Below are 25,550 nucleotides of genomic sequence, written 5' to 3' on the forward strand. Positions count from 1 at the left end.
TGAAACAGCCGAGGAGAAGGTGAAATCAATCAAAGCCAACTTGAAGGTTGCCTCGCATGCATGTAAATCCTATGCCGACCTGAAGAGAAAAGAAATAGAATATGGGGTTGGCGACAAAGTGTTCCTCAAGGTGTCACCATGGAAGAAGGTATTGAGGTTTGGAAGGAAAGGTAAGTTAAGCCCTAGGTTCATTGGCCCATATGAAGTCATTGAACGTGTGGGTCCAGTGGCCTATAGGCTAGCTTTACCACCGAGTGGACAAGATCCACAATGTGTTCCACGTGTTCATGCTCGTAAGATATCGCTCAGATCCTTCACATGTCATCTCCAGAGAAGAAATTGAAATACGACGGATTTGACATATGAAGAGGAACCTCTACGGATCTTGGCTCGGGAAGTGAAAGAGTTGAGAAGCAAGCAAATTCCATTGGTGAAAGTGCTTTGGAGGCACCACAACACCGAGGAGGCAACTTGGGAAAGTGAAGAGACGATGAGGCAACAGTTCCCTCAACTGTTTGCATCAGGTAAATTTCGAGGACGAAATTTAAATTAGAGGGGAAGAGTTGTAACACCCTCCCAGAACCACTCAGTACATCCTACTGCTCCGGTGACTGGTCGGTCCCATGGACGGCTAGAATGTCCTAAAAATATTTAAACAAAAGTCAGAACCATAATTAACTCAAATATTAATAAGAAAAATTTAGTAAAAATTTTAGAAATAAAATACAACCGAGTTAAATGAGCTAGGTGCCTAGCGATGGGTAATCGAGGGAAGTTGGTTCTCGCAACGAGGAGCCCTAGACCCGGGGAAAAAATTATAAAATAATTTTTGGGACTCCAGAGAAGGGTAATTGAGGTTCCTATGGCATTAGAATGCCAAGAAAATACCTAGAAAAATTTTTCAATCGGTACAGACAATTTTGACCCGTTAAGCCAAACGGAGGGCATTTTGGTCATTTCGCCTTCCGAGGTGATTTTTGGCCGACTTGTCCAGTTGAGTAAATAATTAATATGACATAAAATATGAAGAAATATTACTAGAAATGAAATTTGAAATGAGTAGTGAAAGAAAAGAAAATAAAATGCAAAATAATGCAAAAATGACATCATTTAAAATTTTTCAACCAATCAAATTTAAGCCATTATTTGACTAACTATTAAAAGTGATAAGAGAAGACTAAATTAACAAATTTCAGCAGCCATTCTCCCTTTCAAGAAAGACCAGCCGAAACTTCCTCAACCCTTCCTCCATTGATGTTCAATTCAAGCTTCAAATTCCATACTTCCTCACCCTAAAACCCTAGAAACTCTTCACTAAAATTTGCCCTAGAACCTTGCTAAAGCCTTTGGCAGCCAAGAAGGAGAAAGAAATTGGAGTTTAGAGGCTTGGAAAAATCTGCCCAAACAAGGTTAGTGCATATATACATCTAAAGCTTTTTAAATTCTATGTTAGAGACTTGGAATAAGTAGGAATTTGTGACTAAAATGAATGAAATCTATGTCTATCCATGCCCTAGGTTTCGGCAGCCCTATTGAATAAAAAGGAATGAGTGTTTTGATGGACTTAAAGTGGACTAGAGATCAAGATTAAACCATGTATGCATGTGATTATGGAATGAGATAGTTAATTAAAGCATGTTGTAAAAATTCATATGGAAATTAGGGTTTGGAAAGGTGAAAGTGTGACTTGGCTTAGGAAATTGTTAGGGCACATTGTAATGGTCAATTAGTGACCATTTTAGATGTGTTGACCATAAATGGGACAGAAAAATGAGATTGCAAAGTGAGGATTGCAGGCTGCCTAGGACAGCATAGGGACTGAAAATTCAGTCCCATTGCACTGCCATAACTTGGGCAGTGGTAGTCCAATTGGTGTTTGGCCAATTGGACATGAAACTAGGCTTATAATGGCACATTTTTGCTGAAGAAACCATGCCCAAAAGACCAAAGCAAAAGGGTCAAAACTCAGCCACAATCCGGATGCCCTGCACTGAATTCTGCAGAATTTGCCAAATGAACAGTAACTGTTCATTTGGCCATAAATCACTGTAGATTTGGTCAATTGGCCTGAAATTTTTACAGCAATAATTTAAGACATAGACAAACAACTTTCATGAAGGAACCTACCCCAAATTATGGCCAGAACCCATTCAACCAAGTGACTCAAGTTACTGTTCATGCACTGTAGATATGGTAAATTTCTGCAGAATACATATCCGGACAGCTTGGGTTTTTGAGCCATATCTGGAGCTACAAAACTCCAAATGGAGTGATTCAAAAAAGGAAATTCAACTAGACAAAATAAGGAACAACTTTCATGTTTTACATTTCCTCAAATTCTAACAGTAACAGTGTCCGATGGAACAGTGAAGTTGACTCACCAAAATTGAAAAATCTGTTTGTGTTGAGTTACACTTTGGAATGGCAAAAACACTTAATGCCAACAAGTTTTAAATACCAAATGTGGTATGTTGGGAGTGCCAAAGTTGATGTACAGATTTTTATTCTAAAAGTCAACATTTTTGTTGACCAATGATGAATAGTAACACCAAAAAAAATTGAAATTCACAAATTGACAAATTTAAGAGTTTCAAATGCCCTAGTATACCTAACAAGATTGGTTTGGATAGTTTGGCATGCCAATAGGGTTCGATTAGCAAGATCGCACATGGCAAAAATGCCATTCTGTGATTTCATGGCTTTTAGCCATTCTGACTTTGTATTGAGACTTGGCCTTGTGCGGATATTATTTACGACTTGTTAGCCGCTCATGCACACCGGAGATACGTATGTGACCGATGGTGTGACGGCCCGAGGTACTAGGTACCCAAAGTGCGGTTACCCGTTATCCAAATTAGTCATCTAGTGTAGGTTACTTGGGGCAACCAAATGAATAAAAGTGAACAACGTAAATGAAACAATGAATATATCAATACCAAACAAAGAAAGCATACACATTCTATACACATTTATTTTCTTGCTATTTTCTTTTATTATATTATTGCACCACTAAGCATTATTGCTTAGCGCGTTGCTTTTGCCACGCCGTAGGTACCGGAGATTCCGATCGCGAGCCCAGAGACCACGATCGGGTGAGTCCATCCGGCAGCTTCGCTGTCCGTGTCACCTCGTCACCTGCAGTGCATTGGTAGGACACTAGATGTCATTTTGTCATTTTGTAACTAACTTTTTATTTTCTCATATGTATTTAGGATTTATGTAATGTATTTTGAGGTTCATGTAAATAATAAAGATTTATGGTCATGTATGGTATTAATTTGAGTATTTAATGGTTGTTTATATATGAGAACCCTGAGAAAGGGATGTTTTGAGAAATGAAAAGGTTGTTGAGACCTGAAATTGACAAATTATTGAGATATTGATATTGAGTTTTGTTGATAATATTGGAGTTGAGTATGAATGAAATTATATATTGGAAGTGTTTTTAACAGGTTCCGAAGAACTGTTTTCTCCATTTTTAGCCGGTACTCTGCCGGATTTTCCTTAAAATCTTCGGAACCTCAAATGAATAATACTTTTGATAAATGGTTAAAACAAATCATATTTCATAAATTAACTTCAAAAGCATGACACAAATTAAGTAAGGTATATTAGAGAGTGCCAGTACACCGTGTGGCATTACTTACTCGGGTATACTGTACACGGGTAAGGGGTGTCACATGGACAACCAACACAAGGAGATTTCCCTCCATTAGTCCATATTTATGATGTAATGCACTATATGTATCAATTAATAACAGTTGAGCAGTTGTATTTATCAAAAATTTTCAAATATGCAATTTCAAAACTTGTATAAAAACCAAAGCTCTGATACCACTAAAACATGTCACACCTTATCCTTGGTAAGCCATGATATGTTCTCGTAGCATACCTAATAAATTACCGAACTCCACCTACCGATAACCCATTAGTTTTGTTACAAAGAATTTTAAAACAAATCATAACTTTTTATCTTATCAATTCTTTTGCGGAAAACTGCATGAGAATAGTTAAAATTCCATGCAAACATTCATTGAAAATAATGATAGACTAAATATTGCAAAAGTTACATTTTCATAAGTCTCAAAATAAAATACAAATAGTTACAAACTCAAAATACTTTAGTAATGCAGTACTTTTTAATATAAACTACTCAATGTCCGTACATCCATACATATAGGTACAAAATACATCCAAAGGAATCACAAGGGTATACCTAACGTAAAACCCACAATCAATACCAAAATGCTGCTTCCAAGTCTCTCACTCGGCAGCCTTCTCCTTACTCTTACCCGCGACAGCATAAGAAAGCTATCGCTGAGTATATCACTCAGTGGTGCACAATTAATAACTTTAAAACTTAAGATAAAACACAATTTGTCAAAGCATAATAAATCACATTTTTCTTAAGCATGAAAACTTCACAATAATTCTAAGTCCATAAGAACCATTTATTGGAATAACATTTCAAAAGAGAAATCACACTTCATAAATCACAATTCACAAAGCATTAGTGTTGCCAACATCAACACACAGTTTAGGCCATGATACAAAATTTCACGATCAGTGTTGTGTTGTACCCCATGACAAAGCAATCTCAACCTCACTAACCGTTATTAATGAGGGAAGGGCTAGCTAGCTAGCTAATGAGTACTCATATAGTCTTACCCCACTAACCGTTATTAATGGGAGACATATTCAATATCAATTATCAACGCCAAGTAGCCGTTACTACTGGGGAGTTCCAAAAGGGACTGTCATGCTAACTGTGGTTTCAAAACAGTTTCCAAAAATTTCCCACTCAACAATCACATTTATAAATCAATAAACACATTTAAATTCATCATAATATCCACATAAAGGTGGCAACACCCAAATTTCTTAAATGCAAGAGAAAAATCATATTTTAGTCAAAGTAAACTCGTTCAAAGCAAACTCGTTCAAAGCAAACTCATTCAATTTAACATATTCTAAGCAATTTACAAGTTTAAAAACGAAGAAAAGGTTAGTTGTGCACAAACCTTCAATAATTCTCCTTCCTTGTTACCTACTTCTCCTTGTCCGTTCCAATTTCTTTTTCTACTGAAAATAAACAAATAGAATACCTAAATACCAATCTCAATTGCTGCTAAGAACTCATTGCATGCATGTCTAATGCATCCCAAGTTAGCTTTGAAAATTTTAGAATATTTTGGTTTTGAGACAGCTTGGTGCCCTAATCTTTGAACCCAATTTTTACCTAGTTTCGATCATAATTTGGTGAGGTGTTCTTCATGAAAATTGTTCTTTTAGGCCTTAACTTTATTTTCCTTTTTGAATCGCCTAATTCAGAGCTGTGTAGCTCAAGTTATGATGAAAATACAGTTACTGTTCACGTCACTGTTCATCCTGCAGATTCAGTTCAGGCAGATTTATCGATCCAACTTGGTTCAGTAATTTGATCAAGTTAAGTCCATAATTTGGTCTAATGTTCTTCATACGAAATGTTCTACTATGTCTTAGGTTTCCATCGGTTCAAGAATCGTCTAAATCGGAGTTTTCTATAGAGAGTTATGGCCATGCAAATTTACTGTTCATATGGTAAATCTGCAATTCTGTAGATTCGGTGATTCAAATTTGATCAGCAATTTGATTGGGTTAGGTCCATAATTTGGCCTCAAGTTCTTCATATGAAATGTTCTAATATGTCTTATTTTCCATCGATTCAAGAATTGCCTAAATCGGAGTTTTCTAGAGAGAGTTATGGCCATGCAAATTTACTGTTCATATGGTAAATCTGCAATTCTACAAATTCGGTGATTCAAATTTGCTCAGCAATTGGATTGGGTTAAGTCCATAATTTGGCCTCAAGTTCTTCATATGAAATGTTCTCCTATGTCTTAGGATTCCATTGGTTCAAGAATCGCCTAAATCGAAGTTTTCTAGAGAGATTTATGGCCATGCAAAGTTTACTGTTCATATGATAAATCTGCAATTCTGCAGATTCGGTGATTCAACTTTGCTCAGCAATTTGATTGGGTTAAGTCCATGATTTGGTCTCAAGTTCTTCATATGAAATGTTCTACTATGTCTTAGGTTTCCATCGGTTTAAGAATCGCCTAAATCGGAGTTTTCTAGAGAGAGTTATAGCCATGTAAATTTTATTGTTCATATAGTCAAATTCTGCAGGTTCCAGAATTTTGTCCCTAAGTTCAAGGCTCATTTCGGATAGCTTAAGGTCATTTTCAGGACAGGGTATCCTCACAAAAATTCTAGCCCTACCTCTTAAGTTTCATTTTCAATTGGTTTCACACCAATTGGAGTTGTGTAGCTCAATTTATGGGCTGTCAAACACACTGAACTCATTGTACAAATTCTGCCCTAGGTTCAAAATTTTCATTTCTTCAATTATTCCCACTAACCAACCTCAATTCACATTTAATTCATCCAAAATGACTATAATTTAGCATTGACACATCAATGGCACTTCCTAGTACAAACCCCATAATTTTCAAAATACCAAAGTTTGCAATTTTCCCTAATCCTACCAATTTCATTATCTCCATTCATCAACCCCATGTCAATTCAAACTAAATAAACCTCAAATGACCATATTTTAATACTACACACACCAATTTCACTCTCTAGCACCAAAACTCCAATTTTCCCATGAACCTTAATCTCCCATAATTAAATTTATGCACATTTCATGCAATTTCTTTGCCCCAATCATGTATACTACTTCAACTAATCTTAATCTCATCATAAATTTTATTCAAAGACATCAAACCCTAACTTTTCTCCAATTTGGCCAAAACCCTAGTTTAGATTCCATACATGTTTTCTTTCATTTTCTTATGAAATTTCATGCTTTCTCATGTAAATTCATCATACCCAAACTTGATTCAAAGCATATTTGGTTAATCAAGCATGAAAGAGAGAGCTTACCTCACTTGATGATTTTTCCCACTTCCAATCTCTTCCAAATCTTGCTCTTCTTGTTTTTAATCTCTCAATCAAAGATCTCTTTGATGTTTTCTTTTAGTGGGCTATGGAATTTATGAAGGGAATTGAAGTGAATCAAGACTTGGAAGGGAAAACAATGGTGGAAGAAGATTGGAGAAGAAGAGAAAAGAAAAGAGAGGGAGAGGGAAGATGGGTGGTGGCATGGAAGAAGGGAAAGAAAGAGACTTGTCTTCTTTTATACTTATTTATTCCTTTTTAATTAAACAATTAAGTTTAATTGTCAAAAGCCCATAAGTCATTAATTTTAATTAGGTTAAAAATGGAATTTAAATTCTAGATTTTTGCCTCTTTTATTTTCTTTCCACTTTTACTCTAATTTTTCCCTCAATATTTCTTCATAATTTAATATTTTATTTTCATTTAATTAAATTAACATTTTGGTCAAAAATCAACTCTTAAAGTGAATTGACCAAAATGCTCTTTATCGGATCATAATCCCTCTTTTACAATATACCTGGTGAGTCCTTATAATTTTGGGTCACTTGAATTTTTATTGTGTCTATCTCAATTAATTTTCTATTTATTTTTGGTCCTCAAGGTGTCTTTGAATAGTACTAGTCACGGATCAAAAATGATACTATTCATAACTCGGGGGTTCAGGGTGTTACACACAAAATTTTCAAATATGCCATGTTGTACACCACGATAAGGCAAACTCACCCTACTAATCGAAATCAATGAGGGAGGTGGCTAGCTAGCTAATGAGTACTCATCTAAACTCACCTCAGACTGGCAAGCCAGAGAGGGAGGAAAATGATCAAATATCAAACTTAACCCCACAAGTGGAGAAGGAATATAGTAAGGGACTGCCATGCCAAGTGTGAATCAAAAACAATTTCAAAATCATATTATTCAACATTTCATGCAAAACATTAATCAATTTTCATTTCAATTTTTTATTTACAAAGTAGGCAACACAACATTTCTCAAAGCATTGTTTAGCATAAATTGCTCCAAAATGTATTCAAATAAATTTTCTAATAGCAAATCGAAAGTGAAAAGTTATTGTGCACAAACCTGATGTGAGTCGCCTTTAGGCCTTGACTCAGTTTGCCCTATGCTTTTCCAGGTCTTTTTAAGCTGAAACACACAATTTATAGTGTTTCAGTATCTTATCTCACAATAAATCTAATAATTAATTCATATATACTTAATTCTAGCCCCAATATGCTTAAGCGAACGTTCTTGAAAATTTTCATTTCGGGGTTACTATTCATGTCAATATGTTGACTTTCTTATGCTTAAAAAGAATGGGAAATCTAATTATACCCACATACCACATTTTGGGTGGTAATTTCGCTTGGTTATGGGCAGAATTTGGGTTGATGTTTTTCATGAAAGTTATAATGCTATGTCATACCTTTCTAATGCAACAAAAATTAGGTCATTTGGACCTATCTAGCTCAAGTTATGGCCAAATGAATTGTTCATTTGGTCATTTTGGTACAGTGGCAGTGCACTACACCCTGGTTTGACCTAATTGTTCACTATGTTATGGTCATTTTCTGGGCATGATTCCTTAATGAAAATTGTGTCTTTATGTGTCTAATTTCATTTCCAATTAGCCTCACACCAATTGGGTTGGTAAATTTTTAGTTTTGGTCCCTGAAAGGGACCTAGGCAAGCTGCCAGAATATGAATCCTAACTAATCCAAATTGCACTTTGGTTCTATCAATTCAAACACACCACAAATTATTCCAAATGACCATTTCAAACCTCAATTAGGTTCCAATACATCAATTACAAATTTTCTCTAAATTTTTCCCAAACCCTAAGTGCCAAAAACCCTAATTTACATAATTTCTTTAACTAATACAATTAAAGTTCACAATCAACCTTTATACACCTAATTTAACTTAACTACCACCTTCAATTGCATTCAAACTCACTCAACCCTAATTCTCTAGTGTTGACCGAATTCCCTAAAGAGACTAACATACTTGATTTAATTGAATCTTTCACCATTTCTAAGTTATCACAAGTATATAAATCATAAAGATAAGGAGAAACGTAAGAATTAGCCACTAACCTCTTTAGATGTCTTTTCCTCTTCTTATTTCTCCTCCTTTCTTCTTCTTTTTGTAGGCAATAGCTAAATCAAAGGTCTAGGTTAAGATTTACTTAAGAAATTTAGGGAAATTTATGGTTAATTTAGGGTGCATGAAGCTTGAATTTAGTGCTTCAATAAAGTTTTGAGAGAGAGAGCTTTGGGAGAGAGAGAGGCCAGCTAGTTGGGAAAGAAGATGAGTGAAATTATTTCTTTTTTTTTTTTGTATTTTTATGTTTAAATAAGTTAAAATTGACTTGGTCAAAAAGGTTGGGTAATTAAAATTAATTTTGACATCATATATGATGTCATCATCATGATGTAATAAGTCTCATTTTTAATCTTTTTCTTTTTCTTTAATTTTTCAATAGTTCTTTAATTTAATTTTCAATTCCGAAATTTTTGTTTCTTCAATTTTATTGGACAGTTAGGTCAAGAGTCAGCTCTAGGGGTGAATTGACCAAATTGCCCCTCGCCGGTTCGATCCAGTTTGCAAGTTATTCGATATTTCTTTCGGATCCCTGACCTAATTATTTGACTTGCTTAACAATTCTTTTCTGTGATTTTCTATTTTTCACTGTGTTTGCAATAGTCCTTAGGACCCCGGCGTCACATTTTCTGGTTCAAAATTTAGGTTTAGACTAACTTCGCAGTCACTTCCCTGTAAGGTCACCCATCGCTGTGACCCACAGCTCATTTAACTTTTTATGCTTTGTTTTTCTTATTTTTACTTTTTCATCTGGTAATCACTATTTATTTTCAATCAGGGCTTTTCTATATGTCTTAAACATAGTTCTAGTCCTCTTAATTATCTGAACCGGCACCGGTCACCGGAATAGTATAATTTACTAGGCTATGCAAATAGGGGTGTTATAGTACCTGCGCAAGGAAACAAATATTCGCACTAAGCTAAATAGCCTAGTGGTGAAATCTTAATTTAGAACAAAATAATTTTCCTTATGCACACTAACACATAATTTACATATCATATTCATACAAGAGTATTTAAAAGTTTTAAAACAAATATATAACATCATGACATAAAATAAGTCAATAAATCCATACATATTAATCACACCATTTAATAGGGTTAATTGCACTTTATCATATCTTATTTAAAATTATTATCTCTATGATCACAATTGGAGACTTTACTCTAGTACTCATAGTAACCTACGCAGACGGTGTATAGATTGCATAATGGGACTCATGACACTGACCACTTGATAATTCTGGTTGGTTTAGCATAGGCTTACATTCTTGGTACTGACCACTCGGTGGCTCTGATCAGAATAACTCTGATTTTCATTCTCGATACTGACCACTCGATGACTTTGACTGGTATAACACTGATTTTCATTCTCGGTACTGACCACTCAGTGGCTCTGACCGGTAGCATGCCCACTTATTCAATCCTATACCCATTGTCTAGGCTTACTTGGTTCAACTCTCATAATTAATATTCATTCTACATTCTTTGTTTCTATAATTGTCAAGCTATGTGTGTCAATATTTTCATGCCATTTCCATGTTTGCATAGTCTTTGCATTCAAGCGTGCTAAATACATGCATAACTTGCATTGATGAGGAACATAGCAAAATCTTGCCAATTTCTGAATGTATATACTGTTTTCCATCCAAAATCAGACCAAGTAAATGCAAGAATTAGCTTATGCATTCTTCATAAGATTGGTAGATTTATGTCTTAAATTTCATTTGGTTTTTGAATCACTTGGTTCTGATGTATAGATCATAAGTTATGACCAAATAAGTAGGATCTGGTCAAATTGCCTTTTTCTTCCAGAATACAAGGCAAATTCCGAATAGGTTTTAAAACTCAATTTTAGTTAAGTTTTAGTCACAATTTGTCAAATTGGTCTTCATGAAAGTTGTTCCTCTATTTCTTAGTTTTCCAAAAGGGTAAGATCTACCTCATTTGGAATTTTACACAGTGAGTTATGTCCAAACAAGCAGGACATGTTCATATGCATTCTTTAGTAATTGCAGGACAGGTTCTGGGCAGCTTTTAGAGTCCAGATTTGGATAAGTTACAATCAAAATTTGTCATTTTGTTCTTTAGAAAAGTTATTCCTTTACTCTTAGCTTTTCAACAAATCAAGAATCATCTCATTTGGAGTTTCCTAGGGTGAGTTATACCCATTTTAATCTGGATTGTTCAGGGTGCCCTACTCCCAGGTTCCAGATTTTGTGACTCAATTTCTAGTAATTATTCAAGTTATTTACACACAGAATTAGGGCAACTTGTTTTCATAAAAATTTTAGCATTATACCTTAGCTTTAATTTGCCACAAGTTTCAAGACATTTGGAATTATGGAACTCAAGATATGAACTTAAAAGTCCTGTCTGGTCAAATTCGGCCAAATTGCTTAACATACCCATACACAAGGCCTACATCAACACAAGCCAAGCAACATGATTCTAAATAGACATTACATCATTTATACACACTAAACATTTTTTTTTATTTATAAATTAAGCATTTACATTCAATTTAGCCACAAACCCTAAATGGTATGAAAACCCTAAGCAACAAATTTTAAGAAGAGCTTAAGAGTGCACATACCATAAATTTATCCTCCTAATCTTTGTTTAGCCGTTCAAAATCACCTCTAATCAACCTTATTATCCTTCCCTTGCCCCTTGTTAACATGGACCTAATTGCCTTCTTCAAAATTTTCAAAAATTCTCATCACAAATCACACTTATGCCATAATTATAATATGATAACATGAATTCATGCAAGCTAAGTTCAATTCTCCCTTACCTTTAATTTTTCCCCAATTGATTTTGTGGTAAGCCTCCTAAATCTTTGAAATTTCTTGCTTGAATGAGGTGCTCTCACCAAATTGAAGCTTAATTTGACTATTTGGAGTGGTAAATGCTAAGAAATTGGTGTGAGATCAAACTTAGAAGAAAGCATCAATGGTGGAAGAGGGAGAGAGTGGTTTGGCCAAGGGTGAAGAAGAAGAAGATGACAATTTGTCTTGATTATTAGATATTTATTATTTTAAATCCCTAATGGCAAACTTGTAAATATTGGGAATGACAAACTTGTAAATAAGGTGAAATTCATAATAATTACATTTGACTAATTAACTAATTAGGTTTAATTTTCCTAATCATGGCTAATTAAATTAATCCAACTTCATTAACTTAATAAATCTCATCTTTTATCAATGTTAGACCTTTAAATTTAATTGACTAAATTTTGATTTTACCGGGTTTCTGTTTATCTTTTCCATAATGCATAAGCCCCCAACTCCGTTTTTCACTTTGATTTTTATTCTACTTATTTAAACTTGTTTCTTTTCATTTCTTTGACTTATTAATTCATAATAATACTTCAATTTAGCCTCAATTAAGAATCTTACAAGGTCTTACATGAATTAGAATAGCAACCAGAACCATAGTCATGTCCCAGTGGTGTTACCCATTGTCGGGACTTGTGCACATTTAACTAATTCCCGGAACTTAATTTATTTTTTAAAAATCTCTCAAGTGAAGTCTATATCATGAATTAAATTTTTAATTAATTTGAAATTGTGAAATTTTTACAGAAAATTTGATAGAGTGCAAGCTAAAAATTGAGAAAACAGTTTTTCAAAACCTTTTAAAAACACTTCCAAAATATATATATATATATATATATATATATATATATATATATATATATATATATATATATATATATATATATATCATATCCGCAACGCCAATAAACCTCAACTCAATTTCATGCAATCTCAATATTTCAAACTCAATTTTATTCATTCCATTCATAACATACTTAAGCTCAATTTCATAAAGAAATACTCAAATTTTACTAATTAAGTATAATTTACAATACAAAATGAGTACATAACTACAATATGCAAAATTACTAACAAGCCTAATGGGTTCTACAAAAATACACTGCAGATGTAGTGACACTGTACACAATGCAGATCCAATCCTTACTCAGTCTGAGGTCTGCTGGATTCTCGCTTTGTGTCTTCAATACCTATGCGTGGCAAAAGCAACGCGCTAAGCAATACAGTTTAGTGGTGCTAATATAAAGTAAAAATAAACTAAAATAAATAAATATACAAAAATTATGGTAATATTTTATATAGACAGAATTTTTTGTAAATATTAGTAATATTATTAATTTAGTATTTTTTATGTTCATTATTTGGTTATAAATTATTAAGACTTATTTTGATTGCCCAAGTAACCTATACTAGTGATTGGACTGGAAAAATGGGTAAACTGGCACTGGATACCAAGTACCTCGGGCCTTCACACCATCGATCATAAAGTGTCTGACAGGTGTGCAACAGAATGACTAATAAGCCATAATCATCATCGGGCACAATGCAAAATATATTAAGTGTATTAAAATGGCCAAAAGCCATAATATTATAAAATGGCATTATATGCCATAAATCACGAAATGGCATGAAGTCATATGCAGTACTGTTATTAAAACCTATTGGTATGCCAACCTATCCAAACCAATCATACTAGGCATACTAGTATATGTTAACAAAGTTAGTTGGTTAATTCTTTACATTTGAAGTTTGGTGGCTACTATTTATGCAAAAATGTTGCCTTTTTCATAATTAATAGGTAGCCAAGTTCTAATTGCACTAAAATACCACATTTTGGGTTTTACATTTGTTGGCATTAGTTGTCAATTTCAATTCAAAACTCATTGGAAGTTAATTCAAATTTTTAGATTTGGTCACTTAGGTTTATTGTTCCATTGAACCAATCTACAGTGAGAATTTGGTTAAACTTTCTTCATGAAAGTTGTTCCTTAATGTGTCTTCTTTAATTCATTTTTAAATCACTCCATTTGGAGTTTCGTAACTCAAGTTATGGCATTTTTACCATAACTGGCCGGATTAGTCCATTCTCATATTTTCTAGGCAAAATTAGTTCTGGCAGTTTTGGTGTCCTAACTGTGGCTAGCAATTTCAATTGGTTATGGTCAAAATTCTTCATGAAGTTATTCTACATTGCCTAATCTTTCCATGGGTTTAAAAATCAGGTCATTTGGACCTCTCTATTATAACACCCCGTTGCATAGCCTAGTATATTTTACTGTTCCGGTGACCGGTGTCGGTCTGGACAATTAAGGAGATTAGAGCCACATTTAAGATAACTTGAGAAGCCATAAAAACAAATAATTAGTAATGTTTAATTAGTTAACTATAAATAAGAAAAACAGAACATAAGAGGTTAAACGAGCCGAGAGTCACAGCGATGAGTGACCTCCTCGGGAACGACTGCGAAGTCGTTTTAAACTCAAATTTCGAACCGTAAAAAGTGACGCTGCGGTCCTTAGGACCCTTATGAAAACAGTGGAAAAGAGAAAATCACGAAAAAGAACTGTTAAGCCAGTCAAATAATTAGGTTAGGGAGCCGGAATAAATATTGGATTATTTGCAAACCGGGATGAACCGGCGAGGGGCGATTTGGTCAATTGACCCCGAGAGCTGACTCCTGACCTAACTGTCAAATAAAATTGGAGAAAAGAAAATTTTAGAATCGAGAATTAAATTAAAGAACTAATAGAAAAAAAATAAATAGAAAAAAAAGAAAAGGAAAGAGGTTGGAAAAGTCAAAGGGATGACATCATTTATGATGTCATAAAGGTTTAATTTAATTATTTTATTAATTAAGGAATTTTGGTCTTCAAAAAGGGATAAGATTAAAGAAAAGAAAAAAAAAATTAAAACGCAAATCTTCTTCTTCCAAAATGTCACTCTCTCTCCCTCACCCTCTCCCTCTCCACAAACTCCATTAAAGCTCAATTTTGAGCTTGAAAATCATAAGATTTCACCATAGAAAAATTAGCCACCATAGTTAAAGCTTATCTAGGCAACTTGAGAAGAGGATTGAGCAAGAAAGAAATAAGGAAAATTTGAAGGAAAGGAGGAAGAAAATTGCTACACAAAGGTTAGTATGCTAAACTCTTTATTTATCCATTTAAATGCATATGTGATGGTTGAAAGTGAGCTTAGAACTTGATTAAATGAAACAAACATGTGAGAATGACCATTGCTGAAATTTGGCCTGGTTGGGAGGAGTATGGTTTGCATGAATATGATGCAATTGAATGAGTTTAGAAACTTTACATAGTTAAATGATTAACAATTAAACCATTAGAAGTAGTTGAAGGCATGAAAATGATGAGTTAGGGTTTTCAATGCTAGGGTTTATGAACCAAAATTTGGAGAAATGCATAAATGGCATGTGTGACCTATTGTAAAATGAAATAATGGTCAATTATAACCAAATAGGTTGTGTGGGAATTGTTAGAAAGAAAACCAAATTCGTAGGTCAATTGGTCATGCTGCTGGCAGCATGACCAAACCCACTTTGAAGGACCAAAACTCAAATTTTACAAGTCCAATTGATATGCCACCAATTGGAGATGAAAATAGACATAAAAGAGCACAATTTTCATTAAGGAACCATGGCCAAAAACTGACCAAAACTTGGTGAAACAATTGACCAAAGTGAAATGAGAGCAGGCTGCCCTGCACCAAAACTGACCAAATGATTAGTCATAATTCGAGCTAGACAGGTCAAATTGACCTGAAATTTGGCCAGGGGTTAGAGGGCATGTAGATCTAAAACTTTCATGAAGAACATCACCCCAAATTATGCCATTAACCCATTCAAATTATTGAGCAAAGTTAGGTTACCAAACCTGCAACTCTGCAGAATTTTCATGAGCAAAGAATGTTTGAATGGCTATAATTCCCTCTAGAAAACTTTATTAGGCGATTCTTGAACCGATGGAAACCTAAGACATAGTAGAACATTTCATATGAAGAAAGTGAGACCAAATTATGAACTTAACTTGATCAAATTATTGATCAAAGTTGGATCAAAATCTGTCAGAACCCAAAATTGCAGCATGAACAGTGCACGTGAACAGTAAACTTATTTTGGCCATAACTTGAGCTACAAAACTCCGATTGAGATGATCCAAAAATGCGAATACACTTAAGACAATAAGGAACATTTTCTATCAAGGAAGTTTTGTTAAATTTCAACAGTAGATCGACCAATGGAATAGTGTAACTTCGGAGAACCAAAACAGAAAATTGGCAATTTTGCCAAAATGACCTAAGCTTTAAACAAATGACCAAAACCAACAAGTTTGGTGACCGAAATGTGGTATGTGGGTGAAGTTGGAGTTCCCATACCTATTAAGCCTTAGAAAGTCAATAATTTGACTTGAATAGTGCAGTGAATAGTAACCCGAAACACAAAATTTCGAGAACGTCGAATTTAACACGTTAGAGCTAGGTAAATGTGAAGTTAAGTTTATTTTGGATTTATTTTAAGTTTTAGTACTGAAACATTGGAAAATTTCGTGTTTCAGTGGAAAAGAATATCGGGACAGAACCCGAGGAGTCGAGTCAAGGCCAACAGGCGACTCATTTGAGGTTTGTGCACAACATATACTTTTATAATCATCTTTTGCATATCGTTTTGAATAATATGAAATATCGGATTATGGCATTCTTATGATGTTTGATCTAAATTGTTGAAAGTTATTATGTATATTTGAAAAGATAATGTTTAGCAAATTGTTAAGATAAGTTTTGGAACCACAGTGTCATGACCACATATTTGAACACCTCACTAGCACGACTAGTGGGGGTAATTAGTTTCAAATTTTGATTCCTTCTCTGGAGAAGTGTTGAGGTGTGCCAGTAGAAGAGGATGTGAATGGATATCCATATATTTGAGCTAGCTAGCCTTGTGACATGATTTCTCTTTAGCCTCTGGCTATTGAGATTCATGTGATTTCTCTTTGGCCTCTGGCTATTGAGATTCTATTTGTTTCGAATGGCGTGATCTAACTGTGGGTTTTATGAAATGTGTTTTGATACTTTGAAATGAACTTGGTTTACATGTAAAATCTCACAATGCATGATTGTATTTAATTTTCATGTTTAGCCAAATTTTTGAATGAATGTGCTTTAAGTTTTGCATAAAGATTATTTTAGTATATTGTGTACCACTGAGTCCTAGTACTCAGCGATAGCTTCTATCTTTGCCGCAGATCTGAGAGACTAGAGGAGCAGCAGACTGAGCTGCTGAGGTGTGAGGAGCTATCAGTTTAAAGTCTTCGGGTATAATTTATACCCTAACTGTAAATATTTCTTTTGATGTATATATTGCACATAAATGTATGGATATGTAAAAATGGGTCTTGAGCAGTTTGTATAAAATTTGTATAAAGTTGTAATATTTATTATAGTCTGAAATTCTCTTAATGTAAATTTTGTAATGATGTATCTAAATTGTTTTGTTTCTAATGAAATATGAATAATATTGATTGACAGTATTTTGAGAATTATTGAACTTGTGAATTTTGAGAAATTGGTTGAGATTGAGTATGAATTTGAAGCAGTGGTTAGAAAATTATTGGAAGTGCTTTTATTTCAGGTATTTGAAGAACTGGTTTCTCAAAATATAGAGGGAACTCTGTCAAAATTTTTATAAAATTTACGTAAAAACAAAATGGGCCAAAAATATTAACTAGTTTTAATTTAACTAAATGTTTTAAGTACTTATTAGAAAATGTTCACCACTCAAAAATAAGAAAATTGTTTTAAAATCCCTTGTAGGGTACTTAATGAGTTATCGGTAGGTGAAGTTCGATAGTTCATTAGGTATTCTACGGGATCATGTTATACCTTACAGAGGGGTAGGGTGTGACATCTATAAAGAGTTATGGCCAATTGAACAAACACTGTTCATTTGCTCATTTTCCATGTCCAGAATTTTAGTTACCCGAATTTAGGCAATTTTTAGGTCAACTTAAGTTGATTTTCTGGGCAGAGCCTCTTCATAAAAAATGTGACATTATGTTCCTAATTTCACCTCTAATTGGCCTTGTACCAATTGAAACAACTCAAGTCAAATTAGGGCTGCCCAAACCCACTGGACTCAAAGTCCAGAATTTCCAGCAAATGGGTAGCCTCTCCAATTCATTATCCCATGCCACAATTGATCTCAATTTAAAGTCAATTCACCTCAAATGATCATTAATTAACCATTAGAATACCAATTCACCATCAATTGGGCAAAACCCTAATTTTGCTCAAACCCTAATTCCCAATTCTTTCAATCTTGCACTACACATACAATTTAATATTCTAATTCACTTGTACACATAAAAAGGCATCTCTATGCCATTTTAATTCACTTATAAGTCATCAAACCCTAGCATGTTCATGGCTGCCGAAATTATGGGGTATACATACATGTAGATTTCATTTCATTTTCTTGCAATTTCTAACTAAAATCAAGTGCCTAAACAAGAATTAAGAGAGAGAGAGAGAGAGAGAGGAAAGATTTGACACTAACCTTGCTTGAGTCAATTTCCAAGCTTGTTAAACCTCTTTCTTTCCTTTTCTTTTTGCTGCCTCAAGTTTGCTCAAGGTGCAAGGATTAGTTTTAATGAAAGGAGCAAGGGGTTTTATGGTGAGAAACTAGGATTATACAAGGTTTGATAAAAGAGTAACAATTGAGGGAGAGAGAGTGAATTCGGCCATGAAGGGAAGAAATGAAGAAGATGGCTTTTGATTTTTAATTAATCTCTTTTTATCTTTTATGATGAAGCTTGTCTAATTATGATTAGTTGAAATAATTTTAATTGCATCATGCTTGCATATGGCTTATGTCATAATTGAATTTTAAATTTCATTTTGTTTTCTTTTTCTTTCTTCTTTCTTTACTCATTTTTAATTAAATTTTTAACAATATTTATTCACATTTTATGTCGTATACCTCACTTACTTAAATGGACAAATTGGTCAAAAATCATCTCTGGAGGTGAAATGACCAAAATGCCATTCGTTTAGCTTAACGAGCTAAAAATGTCTGTACCGATTTAGAAAATTTTCTTAACATTTTCTTGGCATTCTTTTGTCATCTAAGGCTCAATAACTCTTAATTGGAGTCCCAAAAATTATTCCACAAGGTTTTCCATGGGTCTAGGGTTGCTGTCTTTACAGTCGCTTCCCATTAGGTCACCCATTGCCGGAGCTACGACTCATTTAACCTTAGTGTATTTTATTGCTTAAATTTTTCCTTAATTTTACTTGTCATCATTTGTGTTATTTATGACTCCTCGCTCTAGTTTAAATATAATTCTATACATTCTGGCTGTCCGGACAAACATTAGTCACCAGAACAGTAGAATGTACGGACTATCTGAAGTGAGGGTGTTACAGTTCTTTCCCTCCAACAAAAATTTCATCCTCGAAATTTACCTGATGCAAACAGTTGAGAGAACTGTTGCCTCAATGTCTCTTCGCTTTGCCAAGATGCCTCTTCGGTATTGTGGTGCCTCCAAAGCACTTTCACCAGTGGAATCTATTTGTTCCTCAATTCCTTCACTTCACGAGCCAGAATCCATATCGGTTCCTCTTCATATGTCAAGTATGGTTGGACTTCAATATCTTCTATGGAGATGACATGTGAAGGGTCTAATCTGTACCTTCTCAGCATGGACACATGAAACACATTGCGGATCTTGTCTAGCTTTGGCAGCAAAGCTCGCCTGTAGGCTACTAGACTTACACGTTCAGTACGTTCAGTGACTTCATATAGGCTAATGAACCTAGGGCTTAACTTACTCTTTCTCTCAAACTTCAATACCTTCTTCCATGGTGAGACTTTGAGAGACACCTTGTCGCCAACTTCATATTCTATGTCTTCTCTCCTCAAGTCAGCATAAGATTTTTATCTGTCTGAGGCAACCTTCAAGTTGGCTTTTATCAATCTCACTTTTTCTTTAGTCTGTTTTACTAGGTCCTGTCCCACAAGCTTATCTTTACCTAGTTCTATCCAACACAATGGGGTTTTGCACTTCCTCCCACACAGTGCTTCATACGAAGCCATTTGAATGCTAGCTTGGTAGCTATTATTGTATGCAAATTCTGCTAGTGGGAGATATCTATCCCAACTTTCCTTAAACTCAATAACATAACTCCTCAGCATATCCTCAAGCACCTATCACATATTTTATGTTGTTACTATCATTTCAATTTATTATTTGTAATAATTCAATAAGTTTTTAAAGTTTTACCTGAATTACTTGTTTTGACTATCCATCTGTCTACGGATGAAAAGTCATGCTAAAATGGAGTTGTGTGCCCAAGGCTTCTTACAACTTCTTCCAAAATCTAGATGTGAACCTCGGGTCTCTATTAGATATGATGGAAAGTAGGATTCCATGCAGTCTAACTATCTCACTGATATATAATTCTGCTAGCTTCTCCAGTGAGTAGTCAGTTCTGACTAGCAGAAAATGTGTTGATTTAGTCAATCTATCTACTATCACCCAAACTGCATCATGTTTCTTCTGAGTGAGAAGTAGACCACTTACAAAATCCATGGTGACTCGATCTCATTTCCATTCAGGTATGCTTATAGGCTGTAAAAAACCTAATAGAACTTGATTTTCTGCCTTGACTTGCTGACATGTCAAGCATCTAGTCACATAGTCAGCTATGTCATTCTTCATACCAGGCCACTAGTAATGAGGCTTCAGATCATAGTACATTTTTGTGCTTCCTAGGTGCAAAGCATAAACACTCGTGTGTGCCTCTTTCAGAATACTGGTCTTCAATTTCCCATCATCTAGTACACACACTCTTCCTCTGTAGTACAAACACCCATATTTTTTCACCTTATATTCTGTTTACTTCCCCTCTGTGCTTTTGCCCATAATAGCCATTAGCTTCTCATCTACCTTCTGCCTGTCTTAAAACTGCTGTAGTAGGTTTGGCTTCACTTATAACTCAGCCAAAATAGCTCCATCCTGAGCTAAGGGCAAATGGGCATTCAGTGATCTCAAAGTTGTGATGGACTTTCTACTCAAGGCATCAGCAGCTATATTTGCTTTCCCAGGATTCCGTCTATCACATAGTCATAGTCCTTTAGGAACTCAATCCATCGCCTATGTCTAAGGTTGAGCTCCTTCTGGGTTGCCAAGTACTTCAGACTTTTGTGGTCTATGTATATATAGCACTTTTCACCATACAAGTAGTGCCTCCATATCTCCAGTGCAAATATGATCGCTACTAGTTCAAGATCATGGGTATGGTAGTTCTTTTCATGTGGCCTTAACTGCCTGGAAGCATAGGCGACTACTTTCCCTTCTTGCATTAAAAAAAATCGAAGCCCATTATGTGAAGCATCACTGTAGGCCACAAAGTCTTTTCCCGACACTTGTTGTGTTAACACAGATGCCTTTGTCAACATAGCCTTCAACCTCTCAAAATTGGCTTAACACTGGTCATTCTAATCAAATTGGACATTCTTATATAGCAACTTGATCAATGCAGCAGCTATTAGAGAAAATTCCTTCACAAACATTCTATAGTAACCAGCTAGCCCCAAGAACTTCTGACTTCAGTTGCATTTCTGGGCGGCTTCTATTCCATTACTGCTTTAATTTTCTTAGGATCCACTCTAATCCCATCGACTAATATTATGTGTCCAAGAAAGGAGATCTCACTCAACCAGAAGTCACATTTAGATAATTTAGCATACAACTTCTTCTCTCTCAGAGTTTGCAGAACAATCCTCAAATGTTCATCATATTCTTTTCTGTTCTTAGAATACACTAGTATATCATCAATGAAGACTACTACAAACTGATCTAAGTATGGATGGAAGATCCATGAAAGCTGTTGGTGCATTTGTCAACCCAAATGGCATCACTAGAAATTCATAGTGCCCATACCGGGTCCTAAATGCAGTTTTAGGCACTTCTGCATCCTTTACCCTCGACTGATGATACCCTGATCTAAGATCAATTTTAGAAAATATGCCTGCTCCCTTCAATTGATCAAACAGTTCATCAATTCTGGGCAATGGGTACTTGTTCTTGACAGTCACTTTGTTTAACTGTTGGTAATCAATGCATAGCCTCAGTGTCCCATCCTTCTTCTTCACAAAGAGCACTGGGGCTCCCCATAGAGACACACTGGGGCGTATGAACCCCTTATCCAGTAACTCCTGCAACTGGATTTTCAGATCCTTCAATTCAGTGAGTGCCATCCTATAAGGAGTAATGGAGATTGGTGCTATACCCGGCATTATCTTAATAGCAAATTCTAACTTTCCTTTCTGGTGGCAAACTAGGTAATTCTTCAGGGAATACATCAGGGAAGTCACTTACAATAGGTATGTCACACAGGTCAAGCTTAGCTTTCCTAGTATCAACCACGTGTACCAAGTAGGCTTCACAGCCTTTTCTCATCAACTTCCTTACAGCAGTGGCTGAGATGACATTAGACAGAAAATTTATCCTTTCCCCCACAATTGTTATCTCATCATTCTCAGGAGTTTTCAGTGTAATCCTCTTCAATCTATAATTGCTTGACGATATGATAGCCAATCCATTCCAAGGATGACATCAAACTCATGGAAGGGCAATTCAATTAGGTTTGCCGAGAACTTATACCCCTGAATCCTCAATGGGCAACCTTTGCACACTCTATTTACCACCACACTGTGGCCTAGTGGGTTAGTGACTAGGATATCTTAGTCACTTACCTCTACTTGAATTCCCCTCTCCACAGGTAACTTAATGCAAATATATGAATGTGTGGATCTTAGATCAACCAATGCATACATAGGTATGTCATAGAGATAGAACATACCCCTGATGACATCTAAAGCATCCTGCTCCTCCTGAGCTCTCATAGCATACGCCCTTGTTGGTGCCCTGAACTTTGGCCTCTCAACTGACTCTAATGTCGACCTTTGTGAAGTTCCAACTGCCTCAGATTTATCCGGCCTTCTATCCCTTTGAGCTGCAGGGGTAGGTCTGTCTGCTTGTACTGGAGCAGCTGTAGCAGTCCTCCTTAGGCAATCTCTGATCTAGTGCTCAGTAGACCCACAATGGAAACATCCCCCAATTATTCGCCAACATTCACCCTTGTGCCACTTATGGCAGTGTGGACACACTAAAGAGGCTGTTGGGGCTGGTCCCCTATACACCATCCCTGGAGAGCTGCCCACTAATGGTGTGGGTTGGCTTCTCCTCAGTGTGAAGGGAAATCTGGGCCTCTGGGACTGGCCCTGACTTTGTGTCTGACTCTGGCCCTGAGATTGAGGACCGTTGAACTTCTTACCAGGTGTAGGGGAAGAACTGGTCTAACCTGAACCTCTTTTCTGCTGTCTATCTCTTCTATTCTGCTCATTAATTCTGACTTTTTTCACTTTCAGTGTAGCTTTAACCAATTTTGCAAAGTCTGTAATCCCCAAAGCTGTTATCATGAGTTTGATATTATCATTTAACCCTTCCTCAAATCTCCTGCACCTCTCAGCTTTTGTGGGAATTATCTCCCTTCCATATCGGCTCAATCTGGCAAATTCTCTGTGACATCCTCACTTTAGGTAGTCCGTACATTCTACTGTTTCAGTAACCAATGTCTGTCCGAACAGCTAGAATGACTGGAACTATATGTAAACTAGAGTAGTCATAAATAATTCAAATAAGCGTAAGAAAAATTAAGGAAAAATTTTAGAAATAAAATACAATGAAGTTAAATGAGCCGATGCCCGGGTGATGGGTGACCTTAACGGGAAGTTGCTGTAAAAATAGCTAGTAACCCTAAACCCGAGGGGAATCTTGTGAAATAATTTTTGGGATGCCAGAGAAGAGTTACGGCGCCCTAGGTAGCATTAGAATTCCAAGAAAATGCTTAGAAAATTTTATCAATCGGTACAGACAATTTTAGTCTGTTAAGCAAAACGAAGGGCATTTGGTCATTTTGCCTTCAGAGACGATTTTTGACCAACTTGTCCATTTAAGTAAGTGAACTATATGACATAAAATGTAAATAAATATTGATAAAAAATTAATTAAAAAAAATAAACAAAAGAGAGAAGAAAGAAAATAAAAAGAGAAGAAAAACAAATTCTAATTATGATGTCATAATTCACTAATTGTAATTTCTATCCAATTAGAATTTAACAAGCACTCCTAAAAGAGATAAAAAGGATAAAGATAAGGGAAAAATAATGTTATCTTCTTTCTCCTTATGGCTGGCCGAACTAGCTTCCATGAGAGCTCCACCATTTTTCCTCCAACAAAGCTTCCTTTCCCACTTAAACTCACCATAAAAACCCTACCTCTCTTCAATAAAATTTAACCTTACAATTTGGGCAAGCTAGAAGCAGCAAAAAGAATTGGAAATCAAGAAGTTTTGGAAATTGGGAATTGCTCACTAAAAGGTTAGTGCTAGCTTCTCTCTTCTTTTCCTTTCTAATGTTGAAATCAAGGTTAAGTATGAGTGAATTACTTGGAAAAAGTAGAAATTTATGCATGAAAAAGAAAGACCTAGATTTCGGCAGCCATGGGGAAAGGTTAGGATTTGATAAATTGTTTGAATTAAATTGCTTAGAAGTGGTTTATGATGAGTATATTTGAGTTGGATGTTAGTTAGCATGTGTTAAATGAGATCACCAAATTAATAAGCTAGGGTTTGATATAAAAATTAGGAATTTAATGATATGTTGATAAATTGTTGATGTTGAGACCAATTATAGACTAATTGAAGTGCATAGAATGTGAATTGTGGATGGTAGTAGTGTGGGAAGGTGGTATTGGGAGTGTTGTTCTTGTGTAGGGAATTCTGGACCTATGAGTCTTGTGTGTTCAAATGAACGTAAGTAAAGCTAGACAGCTCCAATTGGTGTGAGGCTAATTGGAGATGAAATTTAAGATCTTAAGCCACATTTTTAATGAAGAAACCCTACCCAGATAACCAACCTAAGTTGCCCCAAAAAATTGACCTAATCCGGGTAACACACATACTGCCCTGAAAAATTGACCAAATGAACATTCATTTGGCCACAACTCAGTGTAGAAATATCCAATTGACATGAAATTTATATCAATAGAAAGATTAGACAATTTAGAACAACTTTCATGAAGAACACCAACTCAGAATTTGAACTTAACCCATCTGAATTGCTAGCCAAAGTCAGGGTAACAAAACTGCCAGAACCAATTATGCCTAGAAATTCTGGGTAGAAAGCAATCCAGCCAGCCCTAAAGAAATTAGCATAACTTAAGCTAGAAAACTCTAAATGGAGTGATTCAAAAAGGAAATTAAAGAAGACACATAAAGGAACAACTTTGATGAAGACAAGTTAGCTAAATCATCATTGTAGCTTAGACCAATGGAATAGTAAACATATGACACAAAAATTGAATTTTTGAAAATAATTCTATGAGGCTTTGAATTGCAATTGGCAATCAATACCAACAAACTTAGAACCCAAAATGTGGTATAATTATGTATCAAAAATTTGTATACATATTATGTATGAAAAATTCAACAAATCGAGTGAATAGTAATGTGTGAATAGTAACCCTAAAAACATAAGGAATGATAAAAAAAATTAAAAAAGCCATTATGATTGTTAATATATATATA

General features: G+C 35.1%; 1 non-coding gene across 3 annotated transcripts in view; it reads right to left on the reverse strand.

Moving 5' to 3' along the window:
• Window positions 1-12,822: 12,822 nt before the first annotated feature.
• LOC110670419 (uncharacterized) overlaps window positions 12,823-25,550 on the reverse strand; it is a 45,760-nt gene continuing 33,032 nt past the window's right edge. For all 3 annotated transcript variants that reach the window (XR_009143662.1, XR_009143659.1, XR_009143657.1), the window contains one exon: window positions 12,823-13,075. This is a non-coding gene — a transcript (uncharacterized LOC110670419). The remainder of the gene's footprint in view (window positions 13,076-25,550) is intronic.

This window comes from Hevea brasiliensis, chromosome 2 (assembly GCF_030052815.1).
Source record: "Hevea brasiliensis isolate MT/VB/25A 57/8 chromosome 2, ASM3005281v1, whole genome shotgun sequence".
In the NCBI taxonomy this organism is placed as follows: domain Eukaryota; kingdom Viridiplantae; phylum Streptophyta; class Magnoliopsida; order Malpighiales; family Euphorbiaceae; genus Hevea; species Hevea brasiliensis.